The sequence below is a fragment of the Narcine bancroftii genome, chromosome 7 (genome assembly GCF_036971445.1).
Source record: "Narcine bancroftii isolate sNarBan1 chromosome 7, sNarBan1.hap1, whole genome shotgun sequence".
NCBI classification, from domain to species: Eukaryota; Metazoa; Chordata; class Chondrichthyes; order Torpediniformes; family Narcinidae; genus Narcine; species Narcine bancroftii.
Genome location: NC_091475.1, coordinates 6,835,930 through 6,849,053, shown reverse-complemented (window position 1 = coordinate 6,849,053; position 13,124 = coordinate 6,835,930). Strand labels below are relative to the sequence as shown.

The window sequence follows — 13,124 nt, the reverse complement described above, 5'->3', positions numbered from 1 at the left end:
TTTGCGTAGCCTCATCTTAAATACATCCATGCCATTGGGACACCACAAAAGGACTGTCTGCACTATTGTCAAGTCACTTTTCTTACACAGGGATAACTGTGAATATTATCTATTTGTTTTCTTTGTGTATTTGTCTCTGCTCCATCCTCAACATTCATTGGAGCGCTTTCATCCCTAACGTCGAAGTACTCGAGATGGCAGAGGTCGACAGCATTGAGTCCACGCTGCTGAAGATCCAGCTGCTCTGGGTGGGTCACGTCTCCAGAATGGAGGACCATCGCCTTCCCAAGATTGTGTTCTATGGCGAGCTCTCCACTGGCCACCGTGACAGAGGTGCACCAAAGAAAAGGTACAAGGACTGCCTAAAGAAATCTCTTGGTGCCTGCCACATTGACCACCGCCAGTGGGCTGATCTCGCCTCAAACCGTGCATCTTGGCGCCTCACAGTTCGGCGGGCAGCAACCTTCTTTGAAGAAGACCGCAGAGCCCACCTCACTGACAAAAGGCAAAGGAGGAAAAACCCAACACCCAACCCCAACCCACCAATTTTCCCTTGCAACCGCGCCTGCCCGTCCCGCATCGGACTTGTCAGCCACAAACGAGCCTGCAGCTGACGTGGACATTACCCCTCCATAAATCTTCGTCTGCGAAGCCAAACCAAAGAAAAGAAAAAAGGACCAGTTTAGCTGCAGCAAGAAAGAATTTTGGGACATCTGTACATTGTGCTGTCTATATCAATAAACTAGTAATCATTGGGAACCAATTCCACCATTTCACAAATCTTGGTTTAAAGAAGTTTAGGCTCATTTCCTTACTGGATTTCATGGGGTTTATCCCTGATTACTGAAAATCTCTGGTCATGCTGATCTGTTGCTGGAAGTATTCTCTGTATCTTTCTTTTTAAGACCTTTTAATAATTGGAAAGACCATTTATTAGGTCTACCCCAGTTTATTCACAAAGTTTATCAAGTTGAAAGAAAATGTGACCCCCCGCCTTGCATCTGCTTCATCCACCTTCCAAGATTGTAAAGGATAATACAAGTTCCTAGGAAATGAACAACTCTGATTTATTCAATAGTAAGTCACCATCTAAGCATTATTCAAGTGACCTTTTTTCCCAGTCGCTCTTTATGTAGCTGTTTGAATTGAATAATTGCTTTCGTTTGAACTTTTCTTCCCTCGTGTGGCGTCTTCTCAACACAACTTCACTACTACTAGCGAGGTCAGAGGAAAGCAAACACATTATTAAAACCTCTTTTCCTAAAGATTCTCCACAACTGCTGATACTTGGACTGACAAAGTCTACAATGTTCCATCATGAGTCAAGGTGAATGACAACTTCGAAAATTCGTTGTCAGGCTTCAGTTATGCTAAAGGCTTTGCTCAAAATAAGGGTGAGAAAGCACTTGAGGTGCATCTCTTGTTGGTTTTAAAAGAACCCATCGCATTTTGACTAAAGGGTTTGGTGTCACTTGCGCATTTCTTATCTTTGCAGATTTGTATTTAATAAAACAAAATGAGGAATTAGATCACAAAAGTAGATTCTGTTATCAGCGACTAATTTATACCCACATCCTTTTAATGAGTTTCTCAGCTAATCCTTGTTTGTTGTTCTGTTTATATTTTCAGGTGGTACATGTTAGTTTTAATAAATTCTTTTCAGTTTTTGCTTGTGACTGGGAATTTCTTGCATCTTTTTCATTTTTTTGTTTAAAGCATGGATTAGTAGCAGGATATCAAAAATTGTAATCTTTGCCACTAAAATTAAACTATGCTCAAACCATAGGCTTACCAAATGTAATGCTTTTCAGTGAACTGTTCCTATGTATAACTTAGGGATGCTTACCATCACAAGAAGTGACTTTTACTCGACACTTAGAACACTGATGTTTAAATTAGACAGACCCACCTTTCATGCTCTTTTTGGGTAACTTTTTACAAACATTAATGCAAAATTTAAAAGGAATTTTTTGCTTTAAAAACTTACTTTGCATGCAAAATGAAAAGCAGCCAAGGAAAATATATATTTGTTCTATTGGTCTGAATATTAAATTTAAGATCGAATAATGCATATGCTGCAAACCATCTGCTGGAAGAACTCTGATTGAGCAGCATCAGCAGGAGGAACTTGGCTTCAGGCTGGAACCTAAGTCTCAGTCTTGACGAAGGGTTTCGGCCAGAAGTGTTTCTCTCTCACTGCTGCTGCTCAACCCACTGAGTTTCTTCAGGTTGTTTGTTGAATTTAAAATTTATTTGGTTCACAAGAAGCTGCATGGAATCCCCCAAGCTAATCAATATTAACGAGGTTTGAAAAATATTTACTATGTATGTATGGAGGAAGTTAATTTCAACCCTGATTTGATAGAATTTTTCTTGAACAAATCTCTCTGGAAAATTTGCTGCTTGTTATAAAGAGCATTATGAAACACATCTGCATTATAAAAGGAACTGGAGAACTATCTGCAGCATTATCTTAATTAAGAACATGGATCGGAGGAGTTGCAACAAGACACTTGTGGAAGGTGATTGCTGCTCTTAAGTTAAAATGTAATTTCCAGCTAATTTGACAGGAAATGAACTTGTTTCTGAAATCAATAGACCTGTACATTTGGCAATCAATTACAAAAGTGTCCAATGTTCTGAATTTAAAGGAAGATGACCAAACGTGCCACACTATGTTGAAAAGGTTTGTCACCGAACAATAGCACACAAAAACAATCTTGAGTGTTTACAGGTGAACATTTCCTTGGTACATGACTGATCAATTTCCATTAAAACAAAAAAAAACAGATGACTTCCATTGCTAGTTAAACTTAACAAAATTCTCTTGAGTTGTCAGTTTGTATGGTTTTGAAAGGCAGTCATATCAACAAATGAATTACTAAAATCATTCATAAGCAAGTTAAATGCACATTTTGGGTGTTTCCTACTCTTTTAAAGAAATAACTTTAACTTCTGCTAAAATTATATCCTTGCCTTTGTAGTTCTCCCCCCCCCCCCCCCCCCCCCGCCCCCCCCCACAGGCTAGGATCATTTCTTTTCACAACTAAACTAGGTTTTATGAGGGTTCAACTGCAGAACAAAGCATATTTTGGCAGCTGCAATTCTGGTTTAATGGGAAGTTTTAAAGAAGCACTTTGAAAATAAAAGTTTACCACTCAAAACATCGTTTCTCCTCTATCTGAAGCCTGAAGTTCCATTTCTTCTCTGTGGGAATAAAAGCGCTCAGGGAACAAGATGATGCGATTCAGCTTTCCACTCATAAGCGATGTGAACATTCCAACAGAAACACCAAACAATGAGAGATGTGCTCTTTGCATCCTCTAGCCAATGGCCCATTACGTCAGATCATTACCCATATATGGTGCTCTGTTGTGCAGACCTGAAGTGTCTGACTGCAGTTCTCTGATAGCCAGAACTAGGAAGCATATTACTGCTCTTTGGCTCCAGCTGACGTTTAAGCCTCTGTGAAATAATGTATTTGTCTGCTCAGTTCTCAGCCAAGAAGAATGTGCGGAAGGCTTTAGGTTACAGAATTTCCTTCTTGTCATTGATTGCTGTGTCATTACTGGAACAGTTATTAATGGTTTTATTGAGTTCTTTTACTTCTTAACCAAAAAATACTCTGTTTTAACAGAAGATTTATTGTATGGATATGAATTTAATTTAGTTTCTAAGTTCATTGAGGCTATGTAAGAAATCTGGAGATATATTTATAGTTGTCAAAGTTGGTCTGTTGTCTTTGCTTCAAGTTAACTAAGTGATTTCAATGCTGGAGTGATTTTAAAGAGAGCAGTGAATGTATTTAGGTTATAAGACAGCAAGGCTTGAACACACAAGTAAGAGAGTATTATCTAGAAATATCTCTGACATCATTTTAAGCCACAGGCAAAATTATGTTATGATGGAAGAAATTCTGGTGTGAGCAATATCTTATGTTTAGTACCTTGCCTAAAATTCTTCCCTTGTGTATAGAATAATATTGTACATTATGTGGTTAACTGCAGTTGAGCTTATAAGAAGATTAATAAAAGGGTTTGTGTGCTCAAATTTTTATATTCTTTCAGTTTCCACTGAATGTTTTTATTCACTACTGGAAACAAATGTGAAAATAAAGAGAAATTTTTAAAAAAATGAGCAGAAATATTTATGAGAAAAATAGATTCTGGGAAAGTTGAGTAGGTGAGACAAGTGGGTACGATGGCTTGGATTCCCCTGCTGGGCGCGTGCTGATGCTCTGCAGATGTATTTTGGGTGATGAGGGCAAGTTGTTTTTGTTTGTCAAGTCTCTTAGTTATATTTCAGTGTGATAACTTCACTTGAAAAGGAAGATGAGCATTTTCTTCATGAACATTACATTGTTAATGTATCTGTGCATTCGATGAGTCAATTTCCTGCAGGTCAATAATGATCTTCCAAAGTTGATATTGGTGATACCACTTGCTAATTTTCCATAAGACTTCATAGATTATAATGGATGCTTGAATTTTGCTTTCCAAAGTCCATAGCCATATAACCATTTACGGAGCGGAAACAGGCCATGTTGGCCTTTCGAGTCGATGCACTAAATTGCATTACATCTCTGTAATGCAGTTTTTTTTGTAGGCTAAATCGTAACAAATGAATAGCAACATATGTACAAATAAGTAAGAAGTTTGACTTGGGCGATAATCTTGGTGATATAGGAGAATTACCTTTTAAGTGGTCCAAAGAGTGAAGTGTGTTTGGAATTGCCACACTTGCTGCCACAGTATCGAAGGAAAAATCAGAGACATAAAAGAAAGGTAGCAACTGAAATCTTGGAGAAAAGATGCAAAGAAATGGAAACATTAAACCTCGGTTAATAATTAATAACAAGCATAAGTTAGGTAGAGACTTGTACCTTTATTTGAATAAATCTAATGCTGATGGTGGTAATTTGTACATTTCTGCAAATTGTGATCTTGCAGGAAGACCTGGAGGCTTGAACCTAGAAATCTTTGAACAAGCAGCTTAATTCAAATATAGGAAACTTTTCTGAAGGGATGAATTAAGATGTGCCTTGCTCATTTACAGTTAACTTGTAGGAATCTTTTTTGCAAATATCATTTGAAATAATAGATTGTAGCATAACTGGTGAACTGAGTCCATCCCCACAAATGTAACTGCCATAGAGTATACAACACAGAAACAGGGCCTTTGTTCCAACTCCATCCATGCTGGCCATGTTGTTTACCTGAGCCTTCCCATTTGCCTGTGTTTGGCACATATCCCTCTAAACCTTTCTTCAAGATGTGATAATGGGTCCTGATCAAAGATGTGACTGACCACTTCTCTCTATGTATGCTGCCTGTCCCTCTGAGTCCTTCAAGACTCTTTGTTCACCCTTTACTCAGTGCCCTGACTGACCTGGCTATCCATGTATTTACTTTCAGGAAACTATATTCTTGTTTGTCAACATTTACTGTGCAAGCCTGGGTTTAACTTCATGATGCCACACTGTGCACTTATCCGAGTTAAATTCCATCTGCTATTTCTTGGCCCGTTCTGGATCTGAGATCATCTTCATTGCTGTCCATAATACCAGCAATTTTGATGTCATCAGCAAACATATTAACTATTCTTATCCAGATTCTTAATGTAGACGATGAACTAAACACCACTGGCCACAGATCTCCAATTTGAAAAACCATTCTCTTTCATACTACCTTCCTACTCTAACTACCATCAATTTGACTAATTAGCCAGATGGCTAATTCGTATCCCACATGATCTAATGTTCGGGACCAGCCTACCATGGCCTTGCTAAAGCCTGTGTTGTTAATGTCTATCAACTTGACCTCATTAATCCTCTTGGTTATTTCTTAAAAAAAATCAATTAAATTAATCAGACTACATTTTACATTCTGACCATTGTTGATTTTTTTTTCCTCCATGCAGGAAAGTCCTTCTCTCAGAATCCCTTCCAGTAATTTTCCTACCAGTGATGTTGGGCTCACTGGCCTTGTAGTTCTTTGTCTTGTTCTTGTAGCCCTCATTAAATAAAGGCACAAAATTATCAACATCCTAGTCTTCTGATGCCTCATCTGTGATTAACAATGAATCAAATATCTCTGCCAGGACCCCAGCAATTTCTTCCTTCAATGTTCTCAGTGATACACTTGATCGTGCCCTGGGAACTTATCCACCTTTAAGCACTTGAAGACTGATTGCACCTCTTCGATAATTTGGATGGTTCAAAATGTCATAGCTTTCCTGAGTTTCTCCATGGTAAATACATAGACATTTTTTTTCATGTAGGGCTGCTTCATCTCTCTTGGCTCCACATATAAATGATCAACTTTTTCTTTTCGAGGACCAATTCTCTTCCTTGTTACCCTATTGCACATAATATGCATAGAATCTCTTGGGATTCTCCTTGACCTTATCTGACAAAGTTATCTCATATCTTTTTTTTTTTTAAAGATTATACAGCACAGTTACAGGCCATTGCCACCCAATTGACCTGTAACCCTACTCATTTTGAAAGATGGGAGGAAACCAGAGTACCATGCAGACACAGGGAGAATAGACAGTGCCAGATTGTAACCCCGGTTGTTAGCATTGTAACACTATTGCGCTAACTGTGCGTCCTTATTTCTCCAGTATATTCCTTCATCCCTTGCACTCCTCAAGGGATTTGCTTTATCTCTGCTGCCTTGACCTCATGGATGACTCCATTTCCCTGACCAGAGCCTCAATTCCATTTGTTATACAGTGTTCGCTAATCCTGATGGTTTTGCCTTTCACTCTAGCGGAATGTGCTGGGCTTTGAAGTCTCAATTTTAAAAGCCTCCCACTTGCCAAATATCTCTTTGACAACAAATTGCCTATCCGTCATGGCTGTTGCAATTTCCTGTTGAATGCCATCAGAGTTGGCCTTAACCTCATTTGGATTTGTGGACCAGTCCATAACTATAAAACTAATAGGATTATGGTCACAGGTTCGAAAGTACTCCCACACTTGCATGTCGGTCACGACCTGTCTAATTTTTCAATAGGTGGTCCAGTATAGTCCTCAAACTAGTAGGGCCATCTACATATTTCTTGAGAAGACCTTCCTGGACACATTTAACAAATTGCACTCCCATTCAAGCCCTTAGCAGTCAATATGAGGAAAGTTAAAATTACACACCATTCTTGGTTATCGGTAACTTCTCTACCTATTTGCTACTCTAATTCCTACTAATAATTGGGGATGGGGCTAATATAATCCTATCAATGTCTCTTCCTATTTCTAAGTTCCACTTATAATTTTGTTTGTTTCCTTCACCAGTTTTGCACCATGATCTCCTGAAAAACCATCCCATGTTTCTACATTTTCATACAGATCATTTATTATATCAGAAATAGTTCCAGCATTGATCCTTGCAGAACATCACTGGTCATGGATCTCCAGCCTGAATAACACCCTTGTCTTCCATGGGAAGTTGATCTGATTCATCGTGAATCCCATGCATTTGTGCTTTCTGCATCAGCCTATAATGAGCAACCTTGTCAAATGCCTTACTAAAGTCTGTGTAGACAATGTCCACTGCCCTACCTTCATTGACTAGCTTTGTCACTTCCTCATAACTCAATCAAGTTTGTGAAGACATGACTTGCCTCGCACAAAGTCGTGCTGACTGTTCGAAATGTAACAATGGGACAAATATCAGCTTTATTTCTCTTTCTTGATGCTGCCTGAACTAGTGAGTGTTTTCATAATTTTCTTTTTATCTATATGTGTTTGGGATAAACTTTCAAACTTTCTGGTGGACATATTAGTAATCTAAGGATCCATTCCCTCTTCCAAAGCTAGCAGGATGTAATGCTACAGGCCACAGAGGTTTCTTGAAAAGTATTTTCCAAATTTGCAAGCTCCACATCATAATATTAGGTCAAAGGTAATGGGTACTTGGGAACATACCATGATACATAGGAGCAGAAATAGGCTATTCAGCCATTGAGTCTGTCCCACCTGCCCAACCTTCTCCCCATAACTTTTGCTGTCCTTGCTAATCAAGAGCCTATTGATCTCTACCTTATAATCCAATGACTTGGCCTCCACAACCGCTTGTGACAAAAAAAAATCCAGTTTCACCACCCTCTGGCTAAAGAAATTCCTCCAAGTGGATGCCCTTTAATCCTGAAGTTGTGTCCTCTTGTCCTAGACTCTCCCACCATTTGTCCACGACTTTCAACATTTGGAATGTTTCAATGAGATCCCCCTTCATTCTCCTAAATTCAAATAAGTACAGGCCAAGAGCTGTCAAATGTTCCTCATATGATAACCCATTCATTCCTGGAATTATCCTTGTAAACCTCCTCTGAACCCTCTCCAATGTCAGCACATCTCTTCTTAAATGAAGAGCCCAAAACTGCTCACAATATTCCAAGTGAGGTTTCACCAGTGTCTTATAAAGCCTCAATGTCACATTCCTGCTCTTGTATTGTGTTCCTATTGAAATAAATGCCAGCATTGCATTTGTCATCTTCACCATTGACTCAAGTTAACTTTCATACTATCCTGCACGAGAACTCCCACATTGCTTTGCATCTGAGAATTTTTAATTTGCTCCCTATTTGGAAAATACTCTGCTCATTTATTTTTTTTCTACTATTCACTTTCCAACATTATATTTCTTTTGCACACTCAGCTTCCCATTCTCCTAATCTGTCTTTGTCCTTCTGCAGCCTCACTGTTTCCTCAACACTATCTTCTCCTCCACCTACCTTCATATCATCTGCAAACTTGGCCACAAAACCGTTCATTCCATAACCCAAATCACTGAGAAACAATGTAAAAAGGTGTCTCAACACCAACCCCTGTGGAACACCACAAGCAACTAGCAACTGACCAGAATATGATCCCTAACCACTGATATACAACATAAAAAGTACCCTGAACACCATCCCCAGATTACCCTCCAAATAACAAACAAATCACCTGATTTAGATATTTATTGACATGCCTTAATTGTTTGGTTAAAAATCATTTAATAATTTCTCATCAGCATAATGGAACACTTTTCCCACCATCCCTGCAATGATTAAAGAAGATCCAAGACTGCAGATGCTGGAATCTAGAGCAAGAGGAAAACCAAACACTGCTGAAGTAACTCTGCAGTCGAATAGCACAGATATGAGCCAAAATTGAACTTTTTTCTCTCCTCTTTGGTTAAAGAAACCTCTCAGGCGATGAACCAATGAGCAGTGCAACTAAATAACCCAGAAAAAGGCAAACTGACCCCTTAATTCTTTAGCTTGTAGTGCTAGACACCAACATAATTTAGCACTTGGAGAATAAGGAAATTAAATGTTCTTTTTGAAATTTCTATTGTTCTCTGCCCTATTGGATTTATGTCAGAACTTAGAAATGTGTATGATATTTATTCACATCTATTATAGGAGTATTTTTGATCGCTACACCAACATTTTTAATTTCTGTCATTGTTTGTTGTACTGCAGTACTTTACACTTTCTTCTTGGCTTCCTGGTTAGTGAAGTCCTGTCTAGTCTTGGAATTTGTCATTCCAGAAAGAGGGACATGAGACAGTATTGAGATTTCATTGTAACAAATAGAAGCCAAGTGCCCCATAATTGGAATGGATTCCAATAGACTTGCACTGCAAGCCAACATGGATGGCTTATCTCTACACTCCTTGGCTTCCTGTTCTTGACATGCAATGTTTACTGGGATGGTTCTTCCTTCCAGGTCAGGAAACATTTCACATGTGCACACACACATGGCATGTGCACTGTGGACCTAATGCCGCCTTTTTAAAACAAAAACAAAGTGTAATTTTATAATTTTCCAAAAGTCCTGAGAAGTTATTTGCTGATAAATGGTAGTTAGATAATTACATTGTTAATTACAACGATTAGATTGCTGCACAATTTTACAAGGGACACTATTTCAGACAGTCCTAATTGTAAATTTTGGCTCTGGCATTTGATATCCAACTGATGAGATCATGTGAGAGCCATAGAACACTACAGCACAGAAAATTGGCCCTTTAATCCTTCTCGTATGTGCCAAATTATTATTCTTCCTCATCCCACTGACCTCCACCAAATCCATATCCTTCCTGTCCATGTATGTGTCCAAATTTTTCTTAAATTTGAAAATTGAGCCCACACTCACTACTTTAGCTGGCAATTTGTTCCAGGCTTCCACCACTCTGAGTGAAGTTTCCCCAAATGTTCCCCCTAAACTTTTCTCCTTTCACCTTTAACATATGTCCTCTGGTTATATCTCACCTAACCTCAGTGGAAGAAGTCTACTTGCATTTACTCTATCTACACTACTCATAACTTTGTATACCTCTATCAAATCTCTTCACGCCCCCCTCCCCCTAATTATTCCATGCTCCAGGGAATAAGGTCCTAACCTTTTTACCTTTCCCTATAACTCAGTTCCTGAAGTCCTGGAAACATCTTAGTGATTCTTCTCTGTACTACTTCAAATTTATTGATATCTTTCCTGTAGTTAAGTGTCCAAATCTACACACAATACTCCAAATTTGGCTTCACCGAGGTTTTACACAACTTAAACATCCCAACTCCTATACTTAATACTTTGATTTATGAAGGCCAATATGCCAAAAATTCTCTTTACAACACCATGTACCTGTGATACCATTTTCATGGAATTATGTATCTGTATTCCCAGGATTCTACTAAATAGAATAATACCTAGTGTCGCTGAGAATATTCTCCCAGAATCACAGTGCGGCTTTCGCGCTAACAGAGGAACCACTGACATGGTCTTTGCCCTCAGACAGCTCCAAGAAAAGTGTAGAGAACAAAACAAAGGACTCTACATCACCTTTGTTGACCTCACCAAAGCCTTCGACACCGTGAGCAGGAAAGGGCTTTGGCAAATACTAGAGCGCATCGGATGTCCCCCAAAGTTCCTCAACATGATTATCCAACTGCACGAAAACCAACAAGGTCGGGTCAGATACAGCAATGAGCTCTCTGAACCCTTCTCCATTAACAATGGCGTGAAGCAAGGCTGTGTTCTCGCACCAACCCTCTTTTCAATCTTCTTCAGCATGATGCTGAACCAAGCCATGAAAGACCCCAACAATGAAGACGCTGTTTACATCCGGTACCGCACGGATGGCAGTCTCTTCAATCTGAGGCGCCTGCAAGCTCACACCAAGACACAAGAGAAACTTGTCCGTGAACTACTCTTTGCAGATGATGCCGCTTTAGTTGCCCATTCAGAGCCAGCTCTTCAGCGCTTGACGTCCTGCTTTGCGGAAACTGCCAAAATGTTTGGCCTGGAAGTCAGCCTGAAGAAAACTGAGGTCCTCCATCAGCCAGCTCCCCACCATGACTACCAGCCCCCCCACATCTCCATCGGGCACACAAAACTCAAAACGGTCAACCAGTTTACCTATCTCGGCTGCACCATTTCATCAGATGCAAGGATCGACAATGAGATAGACAACAGACTCGCCAAGGCAAATAGCGCCTTTGGAAGACTACACAAAAGAGTCTGGAAAAACAACCAACTGAAAAACCTCACAAAGATAAGCGTATACAGAGCCGTTGTCATACCCACACTCCTGTTCGGCTCCGAATCATGGGTCCTCTACCGGCACCACCTACGGCTCCTAGAACGCTTCCACCAGCGTTGTCTCCGCTCCATCCTCAACATCCATTGGAGCGCTCACACCCCTAACGTCGAGGTACTCGAGATGGCAGAGGTCGACAGCATCGAGTCCACGCTGCTGAAGATCCAGCTGCGCTGGATGGGTCACGTCTCCAGAATGGAGGACCATCGCCTTCCCAAGATCGTATTATATGGCGAGCTCTCCACTGGCCACCGTGACAGAGGTGCACCAAAGAAAAGGTACAAGGACTGCCTAAAGAAATCTCTTGGTGCCTGCCACATTGACCACCGCCAGTGGGCTGATAACGCCTCAAACCGTGCATCTTGGCGCCTCACAGTTTGGCGGGCAGCAGCCTCCTTTGAAGAAGACCGCAGAGCCCACCTCACTGACAAAAGGCAAAGGAGGAAAAACCCAACACCCAACCCCAACCAACCAATTTTCCCTTGCAACCGCTGCAATCGTGTCTGCCTGTCCCGCATCGGACTGGTCAGCCACAAACGAGCCTGCAGCTGACGTGGACTTTTTACCCCCTCCATAAATCTTCGTCCGCGAAGCCAAGCCAAAGAAGAAGATCCCAGATTCCTTTGTTCTACCGCACTCCTCAGTGCCCGACCATTTACCATGTATGTCCTACCTTGGTTTGCAAAATGCAACACCTCACACTTGTCTGCATTAAACTCCATCTGCCATTTTTCCAGCTGGTACAGATCCTTCTGCAATCCTTCCTCTCTGTCGACAGCACTGCCAATCTTTGTGTCATCTCCAAACTTGCTGATCCAATTTACTTCATTGCTGTTTGTCATCGATATCAATGATTTGGATGACAATGGTTCCAGCACTGATAGCTAAGGCACACCACAACTCGCAGGCCTCCAGTCTGAGAAGCAATTATCCACTACCACTCTCTGGCTTCACCTGTCAAGCCAATGTTGAATCCAGTTTACTACCTCACCATTAATACCAAGCATTTGAACCTTCCTTACTAATCTCACATGTGGGACCTTGTCCATGTAGTCAACATCCACAGTTTTTCCTTCGTCATCTTTCCTGGTAATCTCCTCAAATGAGGTCTGCAGACACTGTGATTGCAGTAAAAGCACTGGAGAAACTCAGCCATTCTTTCTCTAACCATAGGAAATAAAGATATACAACTGACATTTCAGGCCTGAGCCCTTCAAGGAATAAGTAAAGGGTGAGATTAGAATGAGTGAGGGACTAGTGAAGTTGATATGAATGAAGTTGTGGCAGCAATTGTATATATAAAGTTCTGGAGCAGGCAGGAGACCAGAACGAGGTGTCTCTGAGGAAGGAGGTTTAAAGTGGGGGAAGGGATTTGTAGTGGGGGTTGGAGAATCTTGGTTGTAGAAGTAAGCGTGGTGACAGAGCCAATGGAAGAAGAGTTCAGCATAATGGCATGCACGGAATTCCTTGAGGTGTGGATGAACGAGGACAAAGGTGAGACCTCCACTGAAGACAGTGTTCAGTGTCTGAGAGTGGAAG

General features: G+C 40.5%; 2 protein-coding genes across 5 annotated transcripts in view; one reads left to right on the top strand and one right to left on the bottom strand.

The window, feature by feature from the left end:
* The window catches only part of cmss1 (cms1 ribosomal small subunit homolog), a 222,481-nt gene that overhangs the window by 42,227 nt on the left and 167,130 nt on the right, over positions 1-13,124 (top strand). The window lies entirely within an intron of this gene.
* The window catches only part of filip1l (filamin A interacting protein 1-like), a 154,900-nt gene that overhangs the window by 14,599 nt on the left and 127,177 nt on the right, over positions 1-13,124 (bottom strand). The window lies entirely within an intron of this gene.